This window comes from Lonchura striata, chromosome 3 (genome assembly GCF_046129695.1).
Source record: "Lonchura striata isolate bLonStr1 chromosome 3, bLonStr1.mat, whole genome shotgun sequence".
Classification (NCBI taxonomy): Eukaryota; Metazoa; Chordata; class Aves; order Passeriformes; family Estrildidae; genus Lonchura; species Lonchura striata.
This window is the reverse complement of record NC_134605.1, coordinates 56,678,359-56,705,627: the sequence shown is the minus strand read 5'-3', so window position 1 is coordinate 56,705,627 and position 27,269 is coordinate 56,678,359. Positions and strand designations below refer to the sequence as shown.

Below are 27,269 nucleotides of genomic sequence, written 5' to 3'. Positions count from 1 at the left end.
ATTTTGCAGCAATAGATGACTTTAATAAAAGAAACAGAAAAACATGGAGTCATATCATGGATAGCTTCTTATCTCATGGAAATGTTGTAAAGATAAGCCCATTAAGTGTTCTGAGATGCTCATATATGACAATTGTGAAGGACTTGTACAAACCAGCTTCAGTGTTTCTGCAGCCCTTCTTGGAGCATGTGCTGATGTGGCTCATGCTGCAAGTGTGCTTGCACGATAAAATCACCAATCCACGTTGTTGAGGAGAACATCTGATCTGTGACTCCTTGTGCCCCTGAATAAGGGCAGACAGTGATGGAAAGGGGTAAAAGAGTTTTTATGGCTCCTCATTACCCTCCTTTCTGCCAAGGCAGGGAGATGGATCTCACTTGTTCTCCCTTTTCATTGAAGAAAACTTCATTTCTGCAGCAGGTTATATTTTATGCATAAACCACAGATGTAGGAAGTGCTTCATAAATCAAGCCCTTCCCAACAGGACTTGAAATTTGTGTCTAAACCCATGGTTGTTCAGATAGACCATTCAATGGGGTTCATCTGATCAAATGTAGACACCTAGGTCTGTATTCATCTTTCCATTCCTCAGGCATCTACTGCTGTTTGAGAGGCCAGAAGGTCAGATGGGTCTAGCAAATATGACACAAGACCTGCTGGGTAACTATAGTTTTTGGAGTAGGAGCTGTGTGTCAGTGAGAGTCACCACCTGGAACACCTCAAATGGCATTGACAACAGCATCAAACCTGCACATGGACCCCCTTCTTACTCTGAGACACAGAGAGAAAGAGACACTGGGAACACAGATTGTCTCTTTCTAGGCTACCTGATTAAAGTAGACCAAGGGCATTAGGTTCAAAAAAGGCAAGTTTATCTTCCTATATTATGTAAGATGATAATAGATATTATTATCATAATATATATATATATATATAAGATAATATGTAAGATAATATATATTCTATTCCAGATAGCTACTGGATGAAAATGGATACCCAGAGCTATTCAGTTACGTGAAATTAATCCCATCCATACACCTCCTATAAAGAACCAAAACAGTCATGCTCTATAATATTTCTTCACATAGACACTGCATTATGCCCATTGAGAGGGAGGTGGGAATTGACTCTGTGTCACTGGCCTTGATCACTCTTGCTCTGAGGCTATTGAAACAACAAACACTGCTGGTCATATCTGCTCTGATATGGAAAGCATTAGTTGCTGGCATGAGTTCCTTCAGCAATTGCAAAGTGAACATCAGATGCCAGCATTTTTTATTAAACCAACAAGATAGGCTGACCAAATCTAAGGCATTGCTCCAAAAAACCGCAAGAGAATAGTCCGACAACTGAAGTGCATCCACATTTCCTTAAAAATTGAGATTTTGGAAATTTTTGATTTAATATTTTTGACAATGAAACACTGAAGTGAATCATGAGCTCCTTGGCCTGTCTGCAGGGAGTTTTCTATTATCTATTAAGGCATCACAACAGAGATTAGAGCAGAGATGCTGTCCTTCAGCATTCTCACTTGAAGTGCTGTTTTCATTGCATTAATTGCAGGGACTGTTCGTAAAATTTGCTGTACAGAGACAAGTCACATCTGAGCCTGAGTGGCCTTTCCAGTGACTTGCAAAAGATTATAATTTACCACAGCTCATTAGGAACCCTGATCAATCTGATACTGGGCAAGGCAAGGCATTTCTACTTTTCTGCCAAGCTCAGATTCCAGTTGCTGGGAGGCTTCTTACTTCATCTCACTCAAGATATTCTTGTGCAAGACTATGAAAGAGTGAGTGATACCTGTTAGAGACAAGAAGATCATAAATCTGCAGGATAACATTTTTCCTTGATAAGAGATTGATAGCAACATTGGATTCAGGAGGATCTAGATGTTTTATTTTAACCCTTTACTAGAAAAAGGGAATGTAGTCCTCAGAAGACAGAGCTTAAATATGACTGTCCTAAATGAAAATCCTATATAATGCATATACATAACAATTGCAGTGGTTTTCCAACCATTGCAGTCTTAACTACGACACAGCAGCCAGCACCTATATAAATAAGAAATAAGAAAAGATGTCTTGCTGCATGGAAACCATTGGTAAAAGTGAAAAATAGCAGTAAAGGCTAAAAGTTGAGTTTAACAAAGAGGACTTCTTAAAAAAAGCAGTTGGTGACTAACAGTGAACAGCCGTGCATGCAACCATCTCACATCCACTGGGCTGTCTACAACTCTTCAAGGGTTCGGTTCCCCTCACGTCAGATGGCACGGGTGGGATGTGTCACGTTCTGGTTCCACCTGCTGCTGTCCCACCATGCTGTCAGCTGCCAGAACTGACCTCCCCAGGAGCCAGGCAGCAGAATCAGCACAAGGTAACTTTTGAATGCTACAGGGGAGAACCTTGAGGTTCTCCATCTCTCTGAGGATGACAAACCAATGAGCATCAAGGCAGCACCAGACTGCATTTAATGTCCATGCATTTGCATGCATGAACCATTTGAGTAAGAAGTGTGGGGCTTTTTCACCTTGATCATACTATCTGATTAAATAAACTACTTTTAACTGGTTATAGAGAGAAAACCTGTATTCTTCCATTGAAGATTTTTTCCAGTTTCTCACCTATCTGCAGTGCAAATGTCCAGTGCAAATTTCATTGCTACTTCCAGTCTTTTCTCCCCCTTTTAGTACTTGCTATCATGCTGAAACAGCACTTTGATCACTGTAGCCTACTTCAGTACGGATTTCTGCTGCTAAAAGATGGCTATATAAAACTTTCTAGGATACTACAAAGGGGACATCAAAGCTAGAAGAAGAAGGGAGGGAAATTTACTGCAACAGAGGAAATGGCTCAGTTCATGATAAATAAAAATCATTAGGAAGATTCTGTGCAGAAAGCAGCAGCTGTAGTAGAAAATGTGGCGTAAGATTTAGGCCCCAAATCTTAAATCACAAGGCAGGGAAACTCATAATAGGTTTCCAAATAAACATCACTAGAGATTTTGCATATAGTTCTGCTACAATTGGAATATGTAATACCTACTACTTTCTATTTCCCTTTTACTTTTCTCTTTTCTCTTAAATGTAATTCAGGCTTGTGATATAAGATCTACTAATTTAAAAAATCCGTGAAAGATCAAAGAATCATGAAAGTTTGGGTTGAAAGCGAAGACTAGTTCCAAGTCACCTGGCATGGTCAGGGACACCTTTCACTAGGCCAGGTTGCTCAGAGCTCCATCCAACCTTGCCTTGAACACTTCCAGGAATGAAGCATTTGCAACTTCTATGGGCAACCGGTTCCAGTGCCTCACCACTCTCATCGCAAACAATAGTATATCCAGTCTAAACTGACCCTCTTTCAGTTTAAGGTCATTCCCCCTTGTCCTGTCACTACATTCCCTTCTGAAAGTTCCTCTCTGGCTTTCTTGCAGGCCCCCTTTAGGAACTGGTATGTTGCTATAAGGTCTCCTCCCCAGGTTGAACAGCCCCAGTGCTCTAAGCCTCTCTTCAGATGAGGGGTGCTCCATTCCTCTGATCATCCTTATGGTCCTCCTCTGGACCTTCTTGATAAGGTGGCCTGTATCAGACCTCCACTATAATGTCACCTGTCCCTGTCCTCCCTTTAATCCTGACCTATAAGTTCTCAGTTGGCTCCACATCTATCCCCAGGTAGAGCTTTGCGCATTCCAGCTCTTGACATATTCTCGTGTTTAGAAACTTACTCTTTTTCCTTCTTCAAGATCTTCTGTAAACAGATGGAAGTTTGGAAGGTGCTAACTCTAAAAAATTGTAATTTAATTTTACTGTTGAAGAAAAGTGCTATAAAACCTGATCTATGGCAAAAATAAAATGCCACATAATACCCTGTCATCTCTGTTTTCAGTTTATAAAGCCAGTAAACATTCTTAAGCATTTAGTTTGCTGAGCCATCTTGATTAAGCAGTATCTAGTTATTACTGAATAACTTGAATCAATCGGTGTCTAAAATAAATTAATTCAAATAAGTGTTCCCTGCTTTCATTATTATTTACAACTGGACTTGACAGCGAGATCCCAGTTTCAAATTACGTATAACAGAATCCTTGTCTTCAGGACACTGTAGCCATGGCAAAGAATACTCTGTTTGAGAGTGCACAGCAAATCTAGTTGCCTTTGGGGAACTAATATGTCAAAGGACAGCTTTGTCTGTTTGCTTCCATGCTGCAGTAAAATGATACTTCTCCTTCAGCCATATTGATAACCACAAGCAAGGAAAAATATGTATGTTGCCAACACATGAGCCTCTGTAGCAGATTTATTGCCTTGCAATACCTTTTTGTGGTTTGGATTATTTAGAATTTATGGGTTGAAAAGTATGTTAGTTTATTCTTGCCATGCTATGAGAAATATAATCCTAATTTTAATCTACAGGAATATCAATTAGAGATAAAGCATGCAAACCCTGGAAGTGGTGAGAGTATTCTAATTATGCTCATGGAGAAAGGTGGTGGGATAGAAAACCATATAAAATAATGTAGCTGAATTTTTAGTGGCAATAATATCAGAATCAGCTAAGATGCAAGAATATCTACTAGATGTATGCCATTTTACGGAGTCAAATATTTTTAAAGCAGGTTGCACCTCTGTAAACTGTTACTATTTTTCCCTTGATTTAAGCCATAATAAAAGCCAAATGAAGTGAAGTAAATCTGATTTTACAGAGAAATTTTAAACATCCCAGAATGAAACTCAACTTTATCTTATTGGTAGTTCTTCTAGTAACACTGTTTATTGTTATCTCTGACTAGGTTCCTCTTTTTTTTTTTGCTTACTTATATTATTAAGTTTTGGTTTATATTTTACATATTAAATGATTGTCTCAGGTAAATTTTTTTAAAAATGCATTTTGAGAAAAATGGTTCAAATTTCTAAATATGATGAAGGGAAAAGAAAATTTTGCTATAATCATGGGAAAAAACTCTGTAAACTTTTCACTGAACATCCTAGACACCATTGTATTATAGGTATACATACACCTGGTATTTGGTAGTGGGGAAATGCTGTCAAATCAGGGTTATTTTCTTTAATTTTTCCCCAGAAATTTTGCTCAAATTTAAGCTACAAACTCTTGAAACACCTCACTATTCACTATGGAAATTTGTTTGCATTTGATAGCTAAATTATGTGAAATTTTATCTACCATACATGTTCCATCCTTTCTCAATGACTGCATATTGACCTGATTGCAAGCACATCCTTCTCTGACAAAATGTGTGAAGTTGCTTCATTGCATGGCTGCATGACATTTCAAATGCAAATATTACTGTGGGCAGGGGCAGTTTACGGAGAGGAGAGAATCACAGAGTAATGTTGAGTTAGAAATGACAAGAAAGTTTGAAGATCATCTGGTCAACATCTTGCTCAAAGCAGAGCTCACTTCAGAGCTAGATGAGGTTTGTCAGGCCCTGATCCAGTTGTGCTTTGTGGGTACCCAGGAATGGAGGCTCCACATCCACCCAGGGCAATCTGTAACACTGATGAACCGCTCTCACTGTGAAAAAATTTTTACTAATATATAATTAGAATATTCTTCTCCCAGAGATGTGTCGGATGCATCTCATCCTTTCATGGTGTGCTCCAAGAAGAGTCTGGCTCTGTTTCCTTTAAAGAATCCTATTATACTGTTGAGGACAGCAATAAATCCTGCTTAGCCTTCTCTTTGGAAAATTGAACAAATCCAGTTCCCTCAGCATCTCCTCATAAGCTATTTGTTCCAGATGCCTCCTCATCTTTGTGGCTGTCCCTGGACTTGCTCCAGTTTGCCAAAGGCTGGCTGCAGCTTGAAAACCCCAGATTGGAAGCAATTTAGCAGCTGCCAAGGACAGGGGAACTACCTCTGCTCTCAGCCTCCTGTAGATGTTCATATTAGTACAGCCCAACTCTTGCCGTGTTTCTGCAGGGGGTTATTCTATTCCAGGTGCATTGCTCTGCATTTTCCAGTGCTGAAATTCATGAGATTCCTGCTGGGCCATTTCTCCAGCCTGTTGAGGTCCACCTTACTGGGAGCTTTACTCTGCAGTAAATCCTCCACTCTGCATGTTCACTGTCCCCCAGCCTGGTATCTGTCATTAACTTGCTGGGGATGCAGTTTCTCCCTTCATCTCTATTGTTAGAGAGATATTCACCTCAGTATTGATTGCCCATGAATGCTACTGCAAGCTTGCCAAATTTCAACTGCTGATAAAAGTCTGTCGAGACTAGCAGTTATTTTCCATCCACCTTATAATTCATCTGTGCAGCCCATCACTGGGATTGAGAAAATTTGTCTCTCTTGTGCTTTTAGTGCCTTTCTTCTGTGTTTGGCAAAACTCACATCAGCAAAATGCAGTAAAAAAAACTGAGATTGCAACATGGGAAGATGGGCTGAGGAGAAAATAAAGGTGTTCTCAATAAAGAACGGGATGGGGCCAGTGCAGAAATCTGATGCGTCTGGTGAGGTAGAAACTTTGAATCTCTGGTGAGGTGCTGTAGCAGGCTGTAGTGAGCTGTGAGAGGAGGGCATGCTCTAGTAGTAGAAAATAGATGATGTTCCTGGTTGAGTTTGAGATGAACTGCAAAAGTAAGATGAAGGAGAACCTCCAGATCTGAAAAAGCTGAAGAAGAAACTCCAGAAGAAGTCAGAACTGGAGATAATAGTGGAATTTAAACATTCTCTGGCAATGTGACTTGAACTGGGAATGGGCTGTAAACACGACTGAAACAGGGCAAGTGTGTGTTAGGAAAGCATGGAGAAATAAAAAGGCTCACAGGGAGTATGGAGCTGGCCCATGCAGAACAATCCCTCCCAACAGATATCTGCAACTCTTGCATTTTGTTGCTGTCTGTTACAGATTTAGCCAGAAGGTAATGGATTAGCCTGGCTGTTGATTTCATCAAAGGTCCAAGGTGGCCAGTGTTGGTGCTGTACATGTGAGCTTCCATCACTCCTGAAAAAAATGACACTCACAAAGACTGACTGGATTCTGATTATTTTAATTCCTTAAAGCCTTGGTAGTTCTCATATGCATAGAGAAAATAAAGTTGTGAGTTCATAACAACAGACTTCCTAAAGCTGAAACATGCCAGAACTAAATTTGTGTGCATAGATCTCTCCTCTCTGCCTAATGTCCTAATGTGTGAAACGAAGGCACTGCTCTTTTACCATACAGGACCTCTGTGAACATTTACTGGTGTCTGTAAAGTGCCCATCTGTAACAATGAACTGGAAATCACATGTGAAAAATTGACAGGACTGTTTCCATAGCAGGCTTCACTAAGAAAGGGGACATGAGGCTGCATTGAGTAGGTGCTCAGTCAGTGAGTATGGGTTTGGAAACTAGCAATGGCATTACTAAAGTAAGTATCTGAAATGGAAAAAAAATTGTTTACAAGCTTGCTAAACACACATACCCAGCATACTTCTCAGAAAGAATAGAACATCAATATATTTCCACTTCAGTCCTTATAAGGAATTGTATGTTCAGCTACCTTACATTTATTTATTCTATAGGTAGATAAGGGATGACTGCACAGAATCAAGGAGTTCATATACTTTTGTTATGAACTCTCGGATATGACCTTCAGTTCATTTTGTATGTTATTTGAGATGAGGGATTTTACTGCTTTTATTTCAGCAAAACAGTGAAGATCTTACTCTTCAGAGAGAGGGATGCATTTGGTACAAAAATCAGTACATAAGCAAATATGAAAGGTTATCTGTAAGCCCCCCTCTGCCCCTTGTTTTTTTTTCAAAAGCATTTAAGACTATTACTTAGGACAAAGACTACCTTTTCAAGGAAATTTAAAATATTGTATAGATAGTACCAGCTTTTTAATAATTTTTAAATGGCAGCTTTAGGTGTTAATAACTTCAAGCTGTTTTCATGTATGACCCATTTTCTGACTCATAAATGCCTTGTTTCCTCTCTCTCTAATTTACTTTATTGTCAACAAATGTGGATCAGTCTGGAAATGACAAGAAACCTGAAACCTGCATTGCCTAAAAGACTGGCCCCACTTCTGGGTCCTTCCAGGTTATTCCAGAACTAAAAGCCAGAGGAGAAGAGCAAAATGATTTGCCTTGTTTATTACAGGGAGACATGGTAAGAAATAAATGAGAACAAGTTCCCAAGACCACCATTTCATGAATTCTGATGAGAGCCGTGTTTGTGTCATGTAGCAGCCTAAAATGGATGAAGTCTGGAGGTATTCTTTGTTATGGTCAATTTGCTACCAGATTACCTGGGGAAGTTTTCCTTATCCCAGAGAAATTCCTCAGGTGCGTGCCTGCCAACTACTTGATCCTTTTCTGATGACATCAGAGGACAAATTTTAAAAAGGACAAGACTTCTGTCCTGTGGCCAAACCTGAATTCCAGATTCAAACCCAGAGTTTTCATTGCAACATTCTATATGTGAGAGATATTAAAGACTGTTTTTTTGAAAACTGAGACCCCTTGAAAAGTGTAATGCCAGACGTAAGTTAGTCCAACAAAAATAGGCTAACTAGAAATAAAAAAAAATATGTATCTAATGGAAATGTAGTAAAGGATTTCAGTGCTTAATAAATCTGAAATCACTAGCTTTATTGTAAACCTCAATTGTCCCAGCATAGTCAAGGCATAGAATGGAAGTTTCATTTACTGCATACTATAAATCATTACTTCAGAATCACTACAGAGAGGTTTAGAACTGGTATTTCTGCAGCTGGGAAGTGATTGGTGCATGCTGTCCAATTGTGTGTGGGGTTTTTTTTGGTGGTTTTTTTGGAGGTGGTGTAGTTGTTGTGGTTTGTTTTGTTTTAGGTTTTTTGTTTGTTTGTTTGTTTCTGGGGTTTTTTTGGTCCATGTTGGGCTCTGACTAAAATTGTCATGGGGAAAAATTAATTGAAGAGCTACTTTTATTCTTTAGATTTTCATTTTGTCACTCAGCACTCTCAAGCTATTTTCTTCAATCCTTGGATGTTCTGAAGATGTGGGGTGCTGTTTCTGCCATTAGATACATACACAACTGCTCCATAGAGGGAACAACATGTAAAAGATGTAGTAAAAAATTAATTTGTCCTTGCAATCAGAGCTCCTGATAGGTTTGAAATTCAGTACTGATTCAGATACTCAGATGATATTAATACTTATCCTGTTAGCTGAAATCTAAAACTGAAGGGAATTATCACTGCACTGGCATAATTATTATTAAATATGATTTTGCATAGATAAGCCCATTTCAACTGCTTTTTTGACCAAATGAATTTGTGATGATAAGAGTATCCATAACAAAATGTTTAAATATTGTGATTCATTAGTTTAGCAAGGCTACCTTATATTTACAAAGTATTATTGAGGAGAATAGATGAATTTTATAGCAGAAGTAGGTACTGCATTAGGAATCTTGCTGCTAAACTTGAAATTGCCATTTTAATTTTTTTTTTTACTTTTTATTTCAAAAACCTAATAACAATTGCTTAAGGTCTTTGGAAAAACTTTGAACCAGTTCAATTTCTTGTATGAGAATATGATCTTTTCCCTTTTGCACTTGTGCACATATATATCAAAGCATTTAAGTGAACTCTATCTGACAGGTTCAGAAAAATATTTCCTGTCTCTTTAAACAAAAAAGAATCCAAATAATTTTTTAGGAGGTGCTTTGAAAGGAATCAAATTTAATAAACCAAAACCTACTTGCAGGTACCTATTCATACATTAAAAACTCAGCTAAAAGTTGAGACTGTTTTTTGTGGTGGATTTTTATGCGTTTGCAGAGCTGCCCCTTACCATCTCTCTCCTTCCCTCTGCCTTTGTCTCACCTTCTGACTCACTAGCATGTGCAGCAGCAAGCCTCTTTGCTCCTGATGCAGAGTTAAATGTTACCTTTCCAAGCCTGGTGCCGTGTGTGCGCTTGCACCTCTGTTCAGTTCTTGGGGGATGTGTGATGCAGAGGGCGCAGCTGGAAGGGAGCTCAGCTCTTGGGCAGGAATGCAGAGGGTTCTCCAGCAAGGTTACCAGGGTTATCAGCAATTGAAAACAGGAATCAAGAATATGTCTCATATGGCAACTCCCACTGGGGTTTGTGGAGCAGTGTTGAGGCGGGAGAATGAAGAGACAGTTAAGTCATATTCCTTCAGGATCTCTGCACTGTTTGCTTATCTTTCCATTTTATGTGTTATACTTTTCAACATGACCTGATTGAAACTGGTTTTGGGTTTTGTATTTGGCAATAGACAATAATTATTTAGAATTATTTAACTTTGTGATCTGTAAATTCACATAAATATGTATGTGAAGTTAAGTGACTATGCTGCCAGATGGAACTAATGAAAAAAGACAGTATAATTTTAGAATTTACTGGTTTCAAAATATTTTTATTAATTAGGACTAAATTAAAACCAAACCAGAAGTAAATCAAAGAACAGAGGCTTATGGAAAATAATTGTAATATCTTCCTGTTTATCTTGTAGAATGCTTTTGATATCACAGAGTGATCAAGGTTGGAAGAGACCTTCAAGGTCATCTAGTCCAACTGTCAACCCAGCACCACCATAATCACCCCAACACCATATCCCCAAGTGCCACATCCAGATGCCTCTTGAACACTTGAGGTAGTAATTCCACCACCTCTTTGGGCAACTTATTCCAATGTCTAAACACTTTTTCAGTGATTTTTAAGAAAATCTTCTTGGAACCTCCCCTGATATAACTCAGGGTTACTTCCTCTTGTCCTTTCATTTGAGACAGGGCAGAAGAGACTGACCTCTGCTTCCCTTCAAGCTCCTTCAGGCAGTTGTAGAGAGTCTTCTCAGAATAAATAACCCCATTTCCCTCAGCTGCTCCTCATGAGACTTATGCCCTTTCTTGGACTTGCTCCAGCACGTTCCTTTTGAAGTGAGTGGCACATAACCAGACACAGGATTAGAGGTGTGGCCTCACTGGTATCGAGTACAGGGATCATTGCCCTGTTCCTGCCGCCCACACTATTCCTGATATAGGCCAGGATGCCATTGACTTTCCTGGACACCTGAGCACACCTGGCTCATCATGTTCAGCAGCTGTCAAGCAGCACCCCCAAGTCCCTGCCACTGAGCAGACGTTGAGCTACTCTGCCCCAAGCCTGTAGCCATCCATGGGATTATTGTCACCCAAGTGCAGGACCTGGCACTTCACCATATTCAGATATATTTTTGAATACATGGATTATTGGAAAATCAAACATTAATTTTAGTCACATTTATACTGCAGTAAGCTTAGATGAGAGCCTGGTGTTTTGTCCTAACTTGCTGCTTGTTCTGGTAATTTTCTGGATGACTAATGTCTTAAACAGAGTGTTGGAAACTCTTGGGACCATTTAGGTGTGAGGAAATGCAGCATATTTTAGATTTTGGTGAAAGTTGTCATAGCTGCTGGCTATGTGGTTCTAGTGCCATGAGAGGCTGTGGGGCTAGGATGGGATCCTGCTGGTCTTCCCAGAACAGATTTGAGGAGGGATGTGCTGTGATCAGCTGCCAGCTTCAGCTCCACTGAGGTGCTGCTCTCCTGTTGAGGCTTGGACAGGACCATGGTGGGTTAAGAAGTTTGCTGTGCTAAGCGTAGTGCAACATCCACTTCCAACATTCAGCAGAATGCAACAAAGAATATTTTGGCTAAAAATGAGTAAATAGATAAGTTTTCTGCAAGTTAGCCATTAAGGAGTATTATGCAACAAACAGAAGTTCAAACCTGGGTGGATTATTTCCCCCTTCATTTGTAAGAGGCATATGTATCTGGAAAATGAATTTCAGCAGGAGTCCCTGGAGTCTAGTAGAGTGGTATTAGGTCTCTCCCATGTGAATGGATAATATATTTTTAAATGTCACAACAGAAGTGTGGCTGTTGTGGCAATAATACTGTACATTTAATTCTGCATTTATTTGTCTAATAGACTTTTTCCTTCCTTTGTAATTTAAAGGGCAGGGAGCAATTACTGTCTACCAACAATAAAAAGTGAGAAGATTAATGAAGTGTTATATTGTGGCACCTGTGAAGAACTTGAACTTATTCTTTGTCGCTGTGAGGAATAAGAAATGCCACAAATAGATCATGTGGATTTGCCAAAGTGAAATACAATTCTTTAATGTATTGAAACAAAGTTATCACTAACACAAGAGGCAAATTTCTGTATTTCTCATGGACCTGATTTCTCACACATTATTGCATAAGTTACCCCAAAAATATGTCAATATTTTGCAACCATGTATTATATGCAGTTGGCTACATGAATGTATTTCCTGCCTTTCATGAACCATGTTCTATTTGCTTTCTCTTGATTACATAGTCAGTATATGGAAATTTATCTGTGAACATTATCAGAATAAATAGTTTAACTACTTTGGGATAATTTAGAGAATTTGGATATGTAAAACTTACCATTTACTACTCAATTAGTACTGATGACTGGGAAACCTGCACATGAAGAAAGATCTGCAGGAAAGGGAAGATCTAGAAGAATGAGAAAAAGAACATGGTCCAGTTTTTCAGTCTGGTCTTTATTCTGTTGTAATGTAACTATTAGTCGGATCAATTGAAAGCTGCCATTGAAGGAGTATTTTTTCCCCTGTCACATGACTGGTCACAATTCCTGTGGCTGGATTAGTAAACTGGTGTGACCACACAATTGGGATCCTTCCTTCTTCACTCTGTGTTTTCTGGCCTCCTCCTCTCTCGAGTCTTGTGACTGTATGTTGAACAGCATTAATTTTCTGCTCTGGACATCAACATCTATGTTCAGAAATGAAGGGAGAGCTAGACTGCCTGTCTGCAGTTTACATAAAATTTTGAAGTGAGTGGCCCATAACCAGACACAGGATTAGAGGTGTGGCATCCCTAAATTGCCTGTCAGCAATTTACAGTTTCTATGCTTTGGACATAAAGAAAAATTACAGCCTTTGTAGCCTTTAACACTAAATTTTCAGAGGTGATGTCCAAGAGTTACTTAGAGAGATGCTGAAAGTTTATGGCTGTCCTTGTTTGAAAAAAAAAGCTGTAGAATCTGAGAAATCATATAATTTTGAAAATCACTTTGGTGGGGGTGCCTCAAACTGTGGTCTTTTTATAACAATCTGTTCAGATTCTGTTTCTTATTATTTCTTACATGGTTCTGAACTTCCCATACCTGGAGGTGTTCAAGACCAGGCTGGAAAGGGCTCTGAGTAGCCCTGCTGGTGGAAGGAATCCCTGTCCATGGATGGAGGGTTGGAAATAGATGATCTTTAAGGTCCTTTCCAATCCACTTTCTGAGATTCTATTATATTTCTAGCATAAGCAATTTTCAGTTCCTGGAGAACTTCTATGACATATGTAATCAATAATTATATTTTATGTTACTGTGTTTTAACAGGGTCTGGCCTTAAAAAGCTAGGACACACCTAAGAACCAGAGTATGTGGTATTGGCAGACTGCACTGCTGTGTGTCAAACTCTAGTATGTTTATCTCATGGTTTTCTGTTCATTATTATTCATAGAATGACTTGGCTTGCAAAGTTGAATTCAGCAATTTCCAGAGGACAAGTATAAGTCAAATATCTCAGCTGGATCAATGTTTCCTCACAAGCTACCATGACTTTGTGAGGCATCTTATTTTGGTGCATCCATCTTGCCTCTATTTCAACTGAAAGGACAAACCAAAGCATGCTTCTGTTAGGTCTGCATTTCCTCTACTGGGGTCCAGGATGTCCAAGGCTGAAACTTGACTTAATTTGTTAGTAACTTTTATTAACAGAGGAAGAGAAGTGTGTATGTATATTTTTCACCTGTCCTTTCATTGGCCATGGGCTTTTTTCACATCAGTTACCCTTGTTACACTTAAAAGCATATGAATTTCAAGTCATTTAAATGTCTGGCAGGCATATTCCTTGCACACGTACCAGCAGAATCATAGAATAATAGAGTATCCTGGGTTGGAAGGGGCCCACAAGGATCATTGAACTCCTGGTCCTGCACAGGACAACCCCAAGAGTCACACCATGAGCCCGAGAGCATTGTCCAAACACTTATTGAACTCTGTCAGGCTTAGTGCTATCACCGCTTCCCTGGGGACCCTGTTCCAGTGCTCAGCTATCCTCTGGGTCAAGAGTATTTTCCTAAAATCTAAACTAAACCTCCCCTGACACAACTTCAGGCCATTCCCTTGGGCCCTGTCACTGGTCACAACAGAGAAGATATCAGTGTCTTTATCTTCTCTTCCCCTCACAAGGAAGTTGTAACTGCAGTGAAGTGTCCCCTCAGTCTCCTCTTCTCCAGGCTGAATGGACCAAGTGACCTCAGCCTTTCTCATACTCATCTCCTCAAGGCCCTTCACCATCTTGGTCACTCTGATTTGGATGCTAATAGCTTTATATCCTTCTTATCTTGTGGCACCTAAAACTGCCCCCAGCACTGGAGGTGAGCCTGTCCCAGAGCAGAGCAGAGCAGAGTGGGACAATCCCTCCCTTGCCTGGCTGGCCGTGCTGTGCCTGATGTCCCCCAGGACAGGGTTGGCCCTCCTGGCTGCCAGGGCACTGCTGGCCCATGTTCAACTTGCCACTGACCAGGACTCACGACGAGTTTATCCAGCCATGAGCTGGACATTTTGTCCAGAAGGACACAGTGAGAAACAATATCTAAAGCTTTACTAAAGTCTGAAATTATTATAATATCGACTGGCTTCCCTTGATCAGCTAGGTGTGTTACCTTGTCATAAATAGAGATTAAGTTTGAAAAGCAGAACTTTCCTCCCATGAAGTCATGCTGTCTATGACTGATGACTGTGTTGTCCTTCAGGGGTTTATCAATAACTCCCAAAATAATCTTCCCAAAAATGTTTCCTTAAATATGTGTATTTATTAGTTTGGTTTGATGAAATTGGCTTAAGCACAAATGGGTCTGTATATTCAGGTACTGTTTTTCTTTCACTGGCCCCTTAAGTGTGCACTGTTACTCCAAGGGACTGCAGAGGCTCTGTTCCTAGGGATTACTGTTTTGAGACAAACAAAAAGAAGCTTCAGAAAAACCTAATTTGCTGGGGTAAATATTCAATCATTTTTACAAGACAGCTGTCAGATTTTCCCAAGGGCCTCCTTCCTTCTCTGCTGCCTATCATGTTTTTGGGTTTGGCACCCATGCCTACTTTTTTTTTTTTTTTTTTTTTTTTTCCCTGTATTCTTGCAAGCAGCTGGCACATAGTTTCTTGGAGATGGCCTGGTGGTAATCTGTTTAGAAAAATGTTTTTGTCTCTTCTCTAGCTGGTTCAAGAGGTCTGCATGCACTTTGATGAACTTCAAAGCATTACTTTAAGTAGTCTTTTATTTCACTAAGGTTTATATTCCTGTGGCCTAGAGCCCTCAGATTTCTTTGTTGTGACCACGTGTGGCTGTACCAGTGTTTTGTTTCAAAAGTTCATTTTGAAATGCAGTATGCCCCTTAAATTAACATTTTAAGGTTTCATTCTAAAAAAATATAATTTAAAATATTATATTTGTTTTGGTTGTAATTTTTGAAACAATGGTATCTAAATTATAATGTTGCATTTTGTAATCAGAATTCCTAGTTAACAATTTTTTGAGCGTGATGTAAATTAGAAAATTTAAATATTTCAAGCATTTTTCTTAAAAATGTTTTGTTTAATGTTGCTTATTGAAAGATTTTCCAAGGAATTTAATGAACCTTTGTATAATTGGTTAAACATTGTGTGCATCTTAAATATTTTGAAAGAGGGCTTGCCCAAGAATAAAAGGATCACATGAGCACTTACAAGTCCTATAAAGGCACAGTAAAGAAAGATTTATGACTGATTCCTGTGTTTTTGCTGGCACTTACCTTTGAAATAGTTTCGAGGTAAGTATAAGAATCTGACAGCACTTCCTGAAATACCTTTTTCCAATCTATTGAGTGCACTTAACATTTTCCTTTTAGGTGGTTGGATTGTGCTAGTTTATCTGAGCATTAAAAAAGAAAAAAAAATAGTGGCCTGTTGTCTGGATAATTTTGGAAAAGGTTTACTAGAGTGAAAGCTGGAGAAAATACTTCTTCTGGATATGTTATAAAAGGATAAACTTCAGCCTATTCAAAAATGCCACATCATAATTCTAAGACTCTTATAAGAAATGCAAGGGGGCAATTTAAGGGATAGAATTAACTTTAATAGGGACAAAGACAACAGGGAATTTCTCAAAGTGTGGAAGCTGTACAGGATGCACATGAGACTGTTAGCTGAAGCTGGCCTTTTGGTTTATTAATGCTTTCAGCTTTTCAAACATTTTATTCTTCAGATTGTTTGCACTCAAGTGAGATATACGAAGTGCACACTTCCAGAGTGTTTGCTGCTGAGCACTCCACTTTGGCACATTTGTGGGCACAGCTGATTGCCACACTCAGGCCCTGTTGCTCCTGTCTCCAGAGCCATAGAGCCACACAGTAATTTGGTATTGCTGCCAAAAAATCATATCTTGTGCAGCGCCCAGGGACGCTTTGTCAGCAGCTTTTTCATCAAATTTGGCGTGCTTTAAGACAGTGGAATGAGGTTCCTCAGATTATATGACTCTTCACGCATCAGAGTCTGGGACTGAGGGATCGTGTCAGGGACAGATTGTGCCCAGGCAAAGCTGCACTTGCCAGGAGGTAGAAATGGGCAGAAAAACCCTAAGCAATTTGACCAGTCATTATTTTAGGGAATTGGATCCAAATTTTTTCTGACTGGTGTTGTTCCTCAGAGAGTAGAGGCATCATCCAATGAGCAGGGATTCAAAAGATGCACAAAACCAATAATTTGCAGAGATTTTACTCCACAGATCAGACACTACCATTAAATTTTAAATAAATGAAAGTTATCTGCCAGTTGTTATAGGTAGCAGAGGTCTCTAAATGGGTCACCTGAAATATAAGTATGAAAGAATATTTTTCTAGTGCTGCTTACCACAGAATCTGAAACATTAAATATCTCTCAAATTCTGTGGATTGCTGCAGTATCTGCCCTTTGGGATGGAGAAAAGTAAGGAACAAGTACAATAATTGTAGAATTAGTAGAGAAAAGGACATCAGAATAAGGAATAATCTAAATGAAAGAGAAGGTCATAAGTATAATGCAAGTCAATAGAGTAATCTTTTGCAGAAATGGCAGATTTTATTCTGTGAACAGAAAAACACGTGAACAGGTCAACATGCTGTTTTAAGACAGACTGGCAAGGCATCTTTCAGATTTTTATGCTCATTTAGGCAAGCAAAGTCTTTATAAGAGCAGGAGAATTAGGAAACAAAGGATGGAGGCAGAGTGGGTGGTATAGCAGGAAAGAGAAGGGAAAATGTGTGCCAAGAGAGAAGCATCTGAATTGTTCTCCAGGCAAACTGGAAATAGCTGAGGGAAAATTAGCTTTATTTCCAGCAGACGACTTGGGCTGGCCATGAGGTAGTGAAGCAGCAAACAGTTCACAGAAAGGCTTAATAATTGGAAATATTGTAAAGGCAAGTTAAAACAAGTTCCTGTGGTGCAGGTCTAGATATAGTCTTTTAAATAATGCTCTATCTGTGCTTTACTGGATGCTACTATATAATGAGTGCAGACTATAAAATTTCTGTAGGCTGGTTGATGTTACTTATGTCACATCAGGACTGCAGGGCAATTTAGCTGCTGGTAGAGATCTCAGCAGTTTCTCCTCCTGCTTAACAAGGCAGAATAGTACCTATGGATGTGTTTTTTATTATTTGTGCTAATTATGTACATGTTTTTTTCTTTGTAAATGTGCATTGCATGAAAAGAAAGGTTTGGAGTTTGAATATATTTCTGTCAAATCATTAAAAAAATCAATCTTTCTACAAAATGGAAATCCCACTGTAAATATTTTTGACTTGAAAATTAAAGGAGATAAATTTTCTTGTCTGAACTTTTTGTTTGCAGAAACTAGATTTCTGTGGTGATTTAAGTAGTCTTCAAAATATTAATTGGAGAATAATGATTTATCTTATTTCAGAAGATAAATTCTGGCATAAAGTAGTATGGCATTTATCACATGTTATGGCTTGCATGGCATATCTCAATTGGTTCTTCTAAGATGTATTTCTGGCCTTCATTTTATCCCATGGGCAAAATGTCATTGCACACAAACCCTCAGGCTATGGGGTGTGGTTACTCTGAAGGCTTGTCTTCTAAGAGAAGCAGTTCCACTCCAGAGGAGAAAAGACAGAATTACAAATCACCTAAAGTGAGGCTCTATAGATAAATGACATTTCATAGCTTTATAGGTATTACAAAGAAATATTTGTGATTTTTATTTAATATGTATTTTTTAATTCTAGATGTACTGAATTGAAAAATTTCAGTTTGTCTTGTTGATAGTTGATAGCACTTATAAAGAGCTGCTCACCACAGGATTGCAAAAATTTTAAATTCAGCCTTGGTAAAAATATATAGTGATGTCCTTTTACAATTAATGAGTTATATGTTGTCATGAGATGGCAATACAAATCTCAGTATGTGCTTGTGCAACTGCTGGGTCAGGTCGCAGGAAAAAAAAAAGGATTATATAAATATTACAGACGCTAAATAATCATGGTAGACTGGGCTGCTGGGGTGCAGAGGGAGGCAGAAGAGTGGAGCCATCCTGCCCAAGGCATGAGGAAAATGAATAGTGAGAGAGAGAAGAGAGCTTTGGATGAAGTGCCTGCCGGGAGTCTGAGCATGAGGGAAGTAGCCAGGCAGAGTCAGGCCAGGCACCAGAGGAAGGAAGTCTGTCCTTTCTAGACAGGGAGATGGTGCTGGAAGGGAAAGCCCAAAGGTGAAGGTGGGTGTCAGAATGGGACCAGTGGTGCTGGATGGGCCAAGTGAGAGCAGTAGACAAAGAACATCTGAGGGAGGACAGAGCAGAGGTGCCCACTGGCAGCTGTGGCAGCAGCCTCTGTTTGTCTAAGAGCTTTTACTTCTCTGAAAACAGAGTAGAAGAAAGGACTTGTAGTGTCACTACATACAGCAATTAGTGGGTGTCACTGATACCCTTCCTCTGCTGCTGAATGAGTGATCTGTCATCCCTGGCTGCATTAACACAAGTGAGGGATCCCCCAACACGGCCCTGCTCTGCTGCCTGAGACTCTGTGAGGCAGAAAGGTAACATTTTTGTTTTTCTAGATGTCCTCTTTAGGTGAGAAGCTTCATGCCAAAAAGCTATTATTTGCAAACTTGTAATTTTATTAAGCCAAAGATAAGGTGACCAGTGTTAATCTTATTTGGTCCCTTTGCGATTATTATTATAATTTTTCCATGTTTATAAGGTAATTATAAGTGGGCTGCTGTTCCAATGTATGAAAAGGATCATCTATGGAATGTGTCATTCTTTTATAGTGAAATATGTAATTGTAAATTCTCTGCTCATTTTTCCCAAAGGCTGGTAACTAAAAAAAAGAAAGAGGCAAAAATTATTATGTGGAAGCAGCTGATCTTCTGGCTTGAAGAACTAAATTTCTGTCTAATTCTACCACAAATGCTTCTGTTAAGTTCAGAAATCATTTAAATCAAACTCTTCACAAGCATTCTGGTGTTGTATTGTAATTTTCTTTGTGCAAAATGGAAGTCCTACAGTCTGATTCACGTAAGTGTTGAACATTTGTTCTTGCAATTGCAGACAAGTAAAGTAGCACTCTGAGCATTCAAAACCTATTTAATGGTGAGTACTTAAAAACTCAGGTTGCCTATAACTCAGTGTATACTTTTGACCTTAATCTCTCTGTCTCATTTTTATCCTTTTGACTCAGAAGAGTATTGGAAAAATACATTCATTAGGACCTGCCAGCTGCTAAATTGCTATAGAGGCATGGAAATACTGGGAGGAAATTAATTCTGAATTCGGACAACGTGCTGATAGTAAGGCACCAGACACTGAGCAGTCATGGAAAAAAACCCTCACAGACAGAGTAGCTGCTCATTTAATAATTTTTTTTTTAATTTGGTGCACTGATGAGCTGTTGCCCTTTGAAAAATACGGTCACGTAATTAAAGATAACATACATTTACACAGGACAGATAAATGAAGATTTGAGTAGCATTTGTAAGATGCAGTGCAACCATGCTGTGTTTAAAATCTTGATCTTTTTTTAAGGTATACTCATATAAAGAATATGTGTGGGAGTTTCTGCATTCACCTTATGTACAGAAAGAAATTGTTAAACTTCTCTGCATAAGAAAAAGAAACCCAGAAATTTTCTATTGCTTCAAAACTAGTTAATTTTTGGGCTATTCCATAAAGTACAGCTACACTACCATTCTTTACTTAAGAATAATGAAAATGACCCTGTAAGTGAACTGTAGTTTAGATTTCGACAGCACTGAGAATCAGAATGAAAGAGAATAAATTCCGCAGTATTTATTTGAAAGATTTTTTTGGTATGGATTTAAATTTCGGACCCATAGGCTGACAAATATACAGAGCTCTTTCCTGTTTATAACCCATCCCTTACTCCCCTGCTATTCACAAGAAAAACTTCCACATTTTTCAGAAAGCTGGGCAAACTTCTATGTTGTCAAGGGAATCTGCTGCAAAATTATTAGCTGACATGTATAAGCTGCGGAAAATTAATCCAAGGGCTGGGAGTATGGGAGAGGGAAGTATTGAAAACATCTGAATTCAAGTATTTGACACATGAGCAAGTCATCTGGGGTCCTGTACCCTCCCATTGGTAGAACCTCACGGAAATGTGGCTGGAGATGTTGTGGACCACTCATTGACAGTGCATAAACACATCTCTCTAGACATTAATGTAGTCTGTAAATATTGGTGACAGATCTGAGAATAAAATTAAATTTGTCAAAAATGAAGCTTTAAGGGATTGTAGGAATGTGCAAATTTATACTGAATTTACTAGATAGTTCTAGAGGACATTTTGATGCACACATGGAGTGTTTACTTTCGGTATATCCAAATGTAGCATTTCAATGCTTATTTTAAGATTAACCAGAGTTAAGAATGAAAGAAGATGATAAAACTAATGCCAAAGGAAATGTTTAATTTCATGTCAAATAAGAAATTTTGATGACCTAAGACGATAAGCTTTTGTTTTCATATTGCCAGAGCTTGTCCTCAACACTACTGTTTCTTGGTCAATACCAAGATATTTTACATAAATTTTTAAATATAAGCTGCCAAATAAAATTATATTTTATTTTAGTTCTAAAGAAACCATTTCAATGTCTTCTGACTACTAAATACATTTCCTGACACACTGTAAAATACTGTCAGCATTTAGATTATTTTATTATTCAACTTTCATATAGTTTTATTTTTATTTATTTTTCTTACATTTCTCTTTTGTCAGTTATATCTTTCTCTTTTCCCTGCAATGAAGCCAGTCAGTTTTCAATTGGTTTCCTTGTCATTATTCTTATTTGGCCTTCATATATATCTTCTGTTATTATTAAAGTAGTTCTTCATATTATCTCTCCTCAGTCTTTTATGTCAGTATTTCTTCGCCTCATCCATTCACTGCATCTACTTGGGGCTTTCTATGCAAGTAGTCCTGTTGAGGTATCCATGCACTTACCCCAAAGGAGAAGACAAGATATGAGAAAAAACGATGAAATTAATGAGAGTAAGTTACCAGAGGAGCATTTCTCTCTCAGGGTGGTCTGCTTCTGGCTTGTCTAGGTGTCAAAGGAGCTGCTATGCAGCTCTGCTCTGGTGGTCGTCCTGGTTTACAGTTTGCATTTCCCTTGACAAAAAGACTTATGAAGGCACAGGTAGCTGTCAGGACTATGGGAAAGGGAGGAGAAGGAGCTAGCCATGTGTTCCATTTAGAGGCATAAATTAAAGACAGCTCTTCCTCATCCTACAGCATATTTTCACCCAAGAGTACCAAACTGTCACAGCTACATTTATCCCATACAGAAGCTGTTGGTGAACTTGAAGGTCAAGCTGATAATCAGGGAATAAAATGAGGATAGTGGGGCAAGAAAGCCCTGCATATATTTTAGTTACCTAAACAAGGCCAGGGCATGGTGTAAAGATCAGCATGATGGCTCTCACTGCTGAATAGTTTTACACTCCCAGGCAGGGTTTGGTCAGGTTAAGTGGCCCTCTCCCACGGCATGGATCAGGAACTATGCAAGAGTTCTCCTATGGTGTCATAAACAAAACCATCCTGTTTTGGGTGGAAGAGAATTTAGTAGTGTGTGTTGCATGTGCTCAGAGCCATGGATCAGGAATCATTGACAATGAGGTCTCAGGGTGAGCCCTTGCTGATCGTTGTCACCAGTGGAGTATCAGCCAAGGAGTGATGCCAATTTCTGCTCCCATTGCTGGAGCTCACCTTCATGGCTGTAGCCTCTTTTGTGCCAACTCTGGCTTGGCATGTGGTCTTGTCCCAAAGTTCCATCTGGCCTAAAATATCCTGTGATTCTGTCCATTTGAGATACAACTTCATGTAAGGCATTCTCTCTGTTGTGAGGTCATACTTAGCTTAATTACAGCCCTAGACATTTTTAGATATTTTTGTAAGCCAATACTTTCATTTGGATAGCATATGATTTTTTTTTCAGATTCATTTGGGTTACTTTTTGAGAGTACAGTTTTGAGGTCCTTAATGTATTTGGCAATTTTCTATTTATTTATATACTTGCTCAATCCTATTGCAGTACTTCTTAAGATGTCTTGTAAGTGTTTTCAAGCATTAAATCTGTTAAAATAGTATTTCATAAGTATTTAGCCCCATACAGAAGTTCAAATCACAAAACCAGATTAATTTCATATGGAATAGCAGACTTGATGTCATTATAAGTCCAATGTGTGGACAAGCATTTGTACTAGACCTTGACTAGCAGACCTTGACTGCTTTTGAAATTAAAAAAAACTTAAGTTTGAGTCACCTTACCCTGGGAAATTTCATCCATTCTGGTAAGCAGATTAAAGTTTTGTGTTTGAAAATAAATCTAGAAAATTAGAATTTCTTAAGATGTCCTTTTAAACTATTTATATAAGTTCCCCCTTAAGCCCTCCTACTATAAAACCTCACTATTACAGGTAAAGCTGGGGTTCTGAATATATTTGGCTTAACCTCACTTGTTGTATGGATTGTGTACTTTGGACTATCCTAAATTCATTCTGCTTGCTAGTCAGATTCTCTTGATGTAAAAAACCTGAGTTTACATTATAAAACTGTAATTGTCTCATTCACACTTCCTTTCCACTTTGCAGTCAATGTAAAGTTAAAAAAGTTAATAATCTCTTTAAAGGTAAAAGTTAATAATCTCTTTCTGATTCAGAGCTGCAGATGATGAGTGAATATATATAGCAGAGGTGTCATGTTTTCTTGCACACTCATCGAAGTGTGAAACATGAAAGGGAGTGTGGAAGACAAGTTTGTTCTGCTCTGTAGGTTCCAAACACTTTCTGTTTTATGTCTGCTGTATTATTAAATTTGGAAATGTGCAGTAAATTCTGGGTTTTTTTTTTATTTTTTTATTTTTAGTCTGTTCTGGTTTTGTGCAGGCCTTGGAGAGAGGGTTTTATCTGGGAATTTCTTTCTTTGTGATTTGTGGGGTTTTTTTTGATAAACATAGTTGGCAAGATTTTTTTTTTTTTTTTTTTTTTTTTTTGTAATTGTTTGCATAGGTTACAAAGGGAATTAGAGAAAAGGTTCTGCTCTTTTATTTTGGGATTGATGGTCTTGCCAAAATCATTAAGCTGGGTTAAGTTGTTGTACTATGTTCCCCAGAAGACCAGCCCTTGAAACCTAACTGAAAACTTGATGAAGAGTGGGCAGTTATGTTTTTTTTTGTCAGGACACAGCATCTGTGGTCTGTGATGTACACTGACTAGCAGCTGATTTCTGGATGAAATCTGATGTGTTATTTTGATTTAGAAATATCTTTCATTGGCATCCTCTTTTCACAAAAAGTTTTTCCTCTTCACCTCCTCTAATAATTACTTGACAATTTATTACCAGCTTCTATTTCCACGGTATAAATAGAAAAAATGTTATTTTTTGGGGAATATGGGGCTAGGGGTATTTTAGTGTGCTTCCCAGTGTGGTTCACCAAAGCCTGAATGTGATGACTCTGCAGGGCCAGTTTGCAAAACCTTGCTCAAGTGCTGCTGAAGTGGAACCGATTCGGAGGGAGGGAAGCAGCAAGGTCATCTTTAGATTCCTTTTGCTTTGTGAAAACCTGCGTTAACAGATTCATAGTGCTCTCTCCATGTTGCAAGTTTGTGTGCAGGGAGGCGATGGAGGCCCGGGTCAGGTCTGGCAGGCGTGGGCACTGCAGGGAGGTGATGGAGGCCAGGTGTGGGCACTGCAGGGAGGTGATGGAGGCCAGGCGTGGGCACCGCAGGGAGTGATGGAGGCCAGGCGTGGGCACCGCAGGGAGTGATGGAGGCCAGGCGTGGGCACCGCAGGGAGTGATGGAGGCCAGGCGTGGGCACTGCAGGGAGTGATGGAGGCCAGGCGTGGGCACTGCAGGGAGTGATGGAGGCCAGGCGTGGGCACTGCAGAGAGGTGATGGAGGCCAGGCGTGGGCACTGCAGGGAGTGATGGAGGCCAGGCATGGGCACTGCAGGGAGTGATGGAGGCCAGGCGTGGGCACTGCAGAGAGGTGATGGAGGCCAGGCGTGGGCACTGCAGAGAGGTGATGGAGGCCAGGCATGGGCACTGCAGGGAGGTGATGGAGGCCAGGCATGGGCACTGCAGGCAGGGGTGAGCAGCAGCACTGCTGCCCTGTGCTCCCTGGAGTCCCGCGGGGAAGCAGCTCCCTCACTGCTTCTGCCTGCAGCCTCCCTGTGGAACAGTACCTCCTATAACTAAGGATGGACAGGACCTGTGGAACAGACCCCACACAAGCATCAAAAGATCTTTTCTGCATCTTCCTTCTCAGTGTTTTCGTGCAGCTTATGTTCATTGGACTGCGCAGATTTAATGAATTTTTTAATTCCTTCTACATTAGAAAAAGCCTTTTTTTTTGTTCGTTTGTTTCAGATAATTTTTGAGTAAGTTTTTATCTTTCTTAAGTATAACTTCAATAAAAGTGTGTTTGTGAACCTAGGCTTGATCTGAAAAAGGATGAGTATTCTGAAAATATGAAAATTTAATTTACCTGGACTGGCAGATTGGTGATGTCTGATACTTTTTGGTATTTCTTCATTTTGGTTTTACTTATGAAATGGTTTTATTTAGTATCCAACTGGGCAACTAGGATTGCTTTAGTAAGTGTAGAATGTTGGAAAACTGCTACACACCTACAAAAATATGTAATTGTTTTGAAAATTCTATTTTTTTCTCATGCTGTTTTTAAAGTGCTGTTTTTTAAAGTAAATTTAAAGTTTTGATTTTTTTTGTGCTTCTTACTGATATGAAAATAATTCTGAGAACCTTATCTTCTATAACATGCATATTTGTATCAGTTTTAAAAAAATTGATCAATAATTATGAACCCCTATCAAGTCATGTACACCTAATGGATTAGTCTGTGGCTGTTAAAATTATATTGACAGTTATTAGATTGCTTGCTGGATTACTTCAAATACTTAAATGATTCTTGCAGTTATGTACACCTAAGAGTATGTATTTTAAAGAAGCCACAACATCGTTTCTTTAAACTTATACTGACAGAGGTGATAAAGCTGCAGACAGATGAGAATGGGGTGGAGAAGATAAGAAACAGCTTTGATCAGTAGTTAGTAGAGAAAAAAAGGAAGTCAATTATGGGGCACTGGGATAAAGCAAATTCAAAGGAAGGTTTATGACCTTGAAAAGAATAAAAAATATTAGCTAGGTTTATTGGGATGAAAAAGGTAAAAGGTAGTTATATGTATATTGTAGGTGCTGTACTGATAATGATTGATTAATGATACTGTATTAATTTTGGTACATTTGAAACTTTTAATTTTTTACATGTTAACATCTAAAATATTCAAGATTTTTTTCCCCTGCCTAGTTTCATGGAATCAATGTTGTCAATTGTGACATTCTCCAATTTTCCTGTCTCACTAAAAAACCAGAGATGTGTCATGTCAACCCTTCACCCTTTACAATTCTTCAATTCTGCACAAGTTCTAAGCAAAAGGAAAAGGTTATTTATGTAAATGTTCAAAATTAGCTGATGTATAAGTCTTGGCAAAGAACATTGGGCTTAAAAAATGCAGTTTTCTGAATGATGCCAGCAGCAGTTTCTGCTAACTTGGTAAAGTCTCATGTTCCTCTAATAACAGGTATATTTTCATTGAAAAGCTTTGAATTAATATCATATCTGGGGACAGAAATGTTATACAAAAAGTCTTGAGGGGTGGCTGAGAGCACATGTGAGAGTGTCCAGGTGCCTTTGGCTGGTAGAGAGCAGTTGAAAAGTACTGTAGCATGAGATGTCAGGGAACTTAGGCTAGATGAGATATTAGAGAATGCCTGAAGAAATCAGAAAGCTGATGGGGAGTATAGGTTTGCAAAGAGCAGGAAGGTGTGGTTGGTGCCAGATGTCTCGGTTCATCAAAGCATAGCAAGTTTTTCTGTGCTCAAGCAGGGAATAAAGCAAATTAGGTATGTAGGAAGAAATCTGAAAGAGTCTCCTAGGCTCAAAACCAGGATATGTTTATTTGAGAAAATGTTGAGACTATGGGGAGATAAAAGCCACCTGTTTACTAATCAGCAATTAAAGCATGCATGTAAGTGGATAATTACTATAAACAGCAGGATGCTTCATGCTGTAGCTTGTCTGGTGCTGTCACACCCAATGATGTTTGTCTCCTGCGCAATTTTTAGCGCAGACTCTTACTGAAAAGCATGTTTTGCAAAGAACCATTTGCCTTCCAGGGGCAGGCCCAGAGTTCACTTGTGGCTCCCTTGGCAACTTTATGTACCACACCCACAGCAGCTACCCATAATAACCTCTTACCAGGTTCAGTGGATGTGAATTCATTGGCATTAACAGATATAACTGTTTGGTTTTCACCTGCACAGCATCCTGCACTTGCTGGTCACTTGCATGTCTAGAACATGTCTGGTAATGTCTGTGTCACTGGAACAAAAGTTCTTCAGCAACAATTTTTAATGCAATTTTTTTTGTCATGTTAAAACAGCTTTTTAATTTTTATGGAAGTGGTATTGTAATGAGAAAAGGCACTTTTTTATGCAGTATTAGATCTTGACAATTGAAGGAAAGCTTGCATCTCTAATTGGACAATAACACTTGAAAACAGTTTGGTTAATAATTTAGGTGTATATAATATAATAATTTAAGTTAATAATTAAACTAATTCAGGTGCAATCATAAGTGATTTTTGACTT

At 38.9% G+C, this 27,269-nt stretch overlaps 1 protein-coding gene across 1 annotated transcript in view; it reads left to right on the top strand.

Moving 5' to 3' along the window:
• ESR1 (estrogen receptor 1) overlaps nucleotides 1-27,269 on the top strand; it is a 158,515-nt gene that overhangs the window by 56,972 nt on the left and 74,274 nt on the right.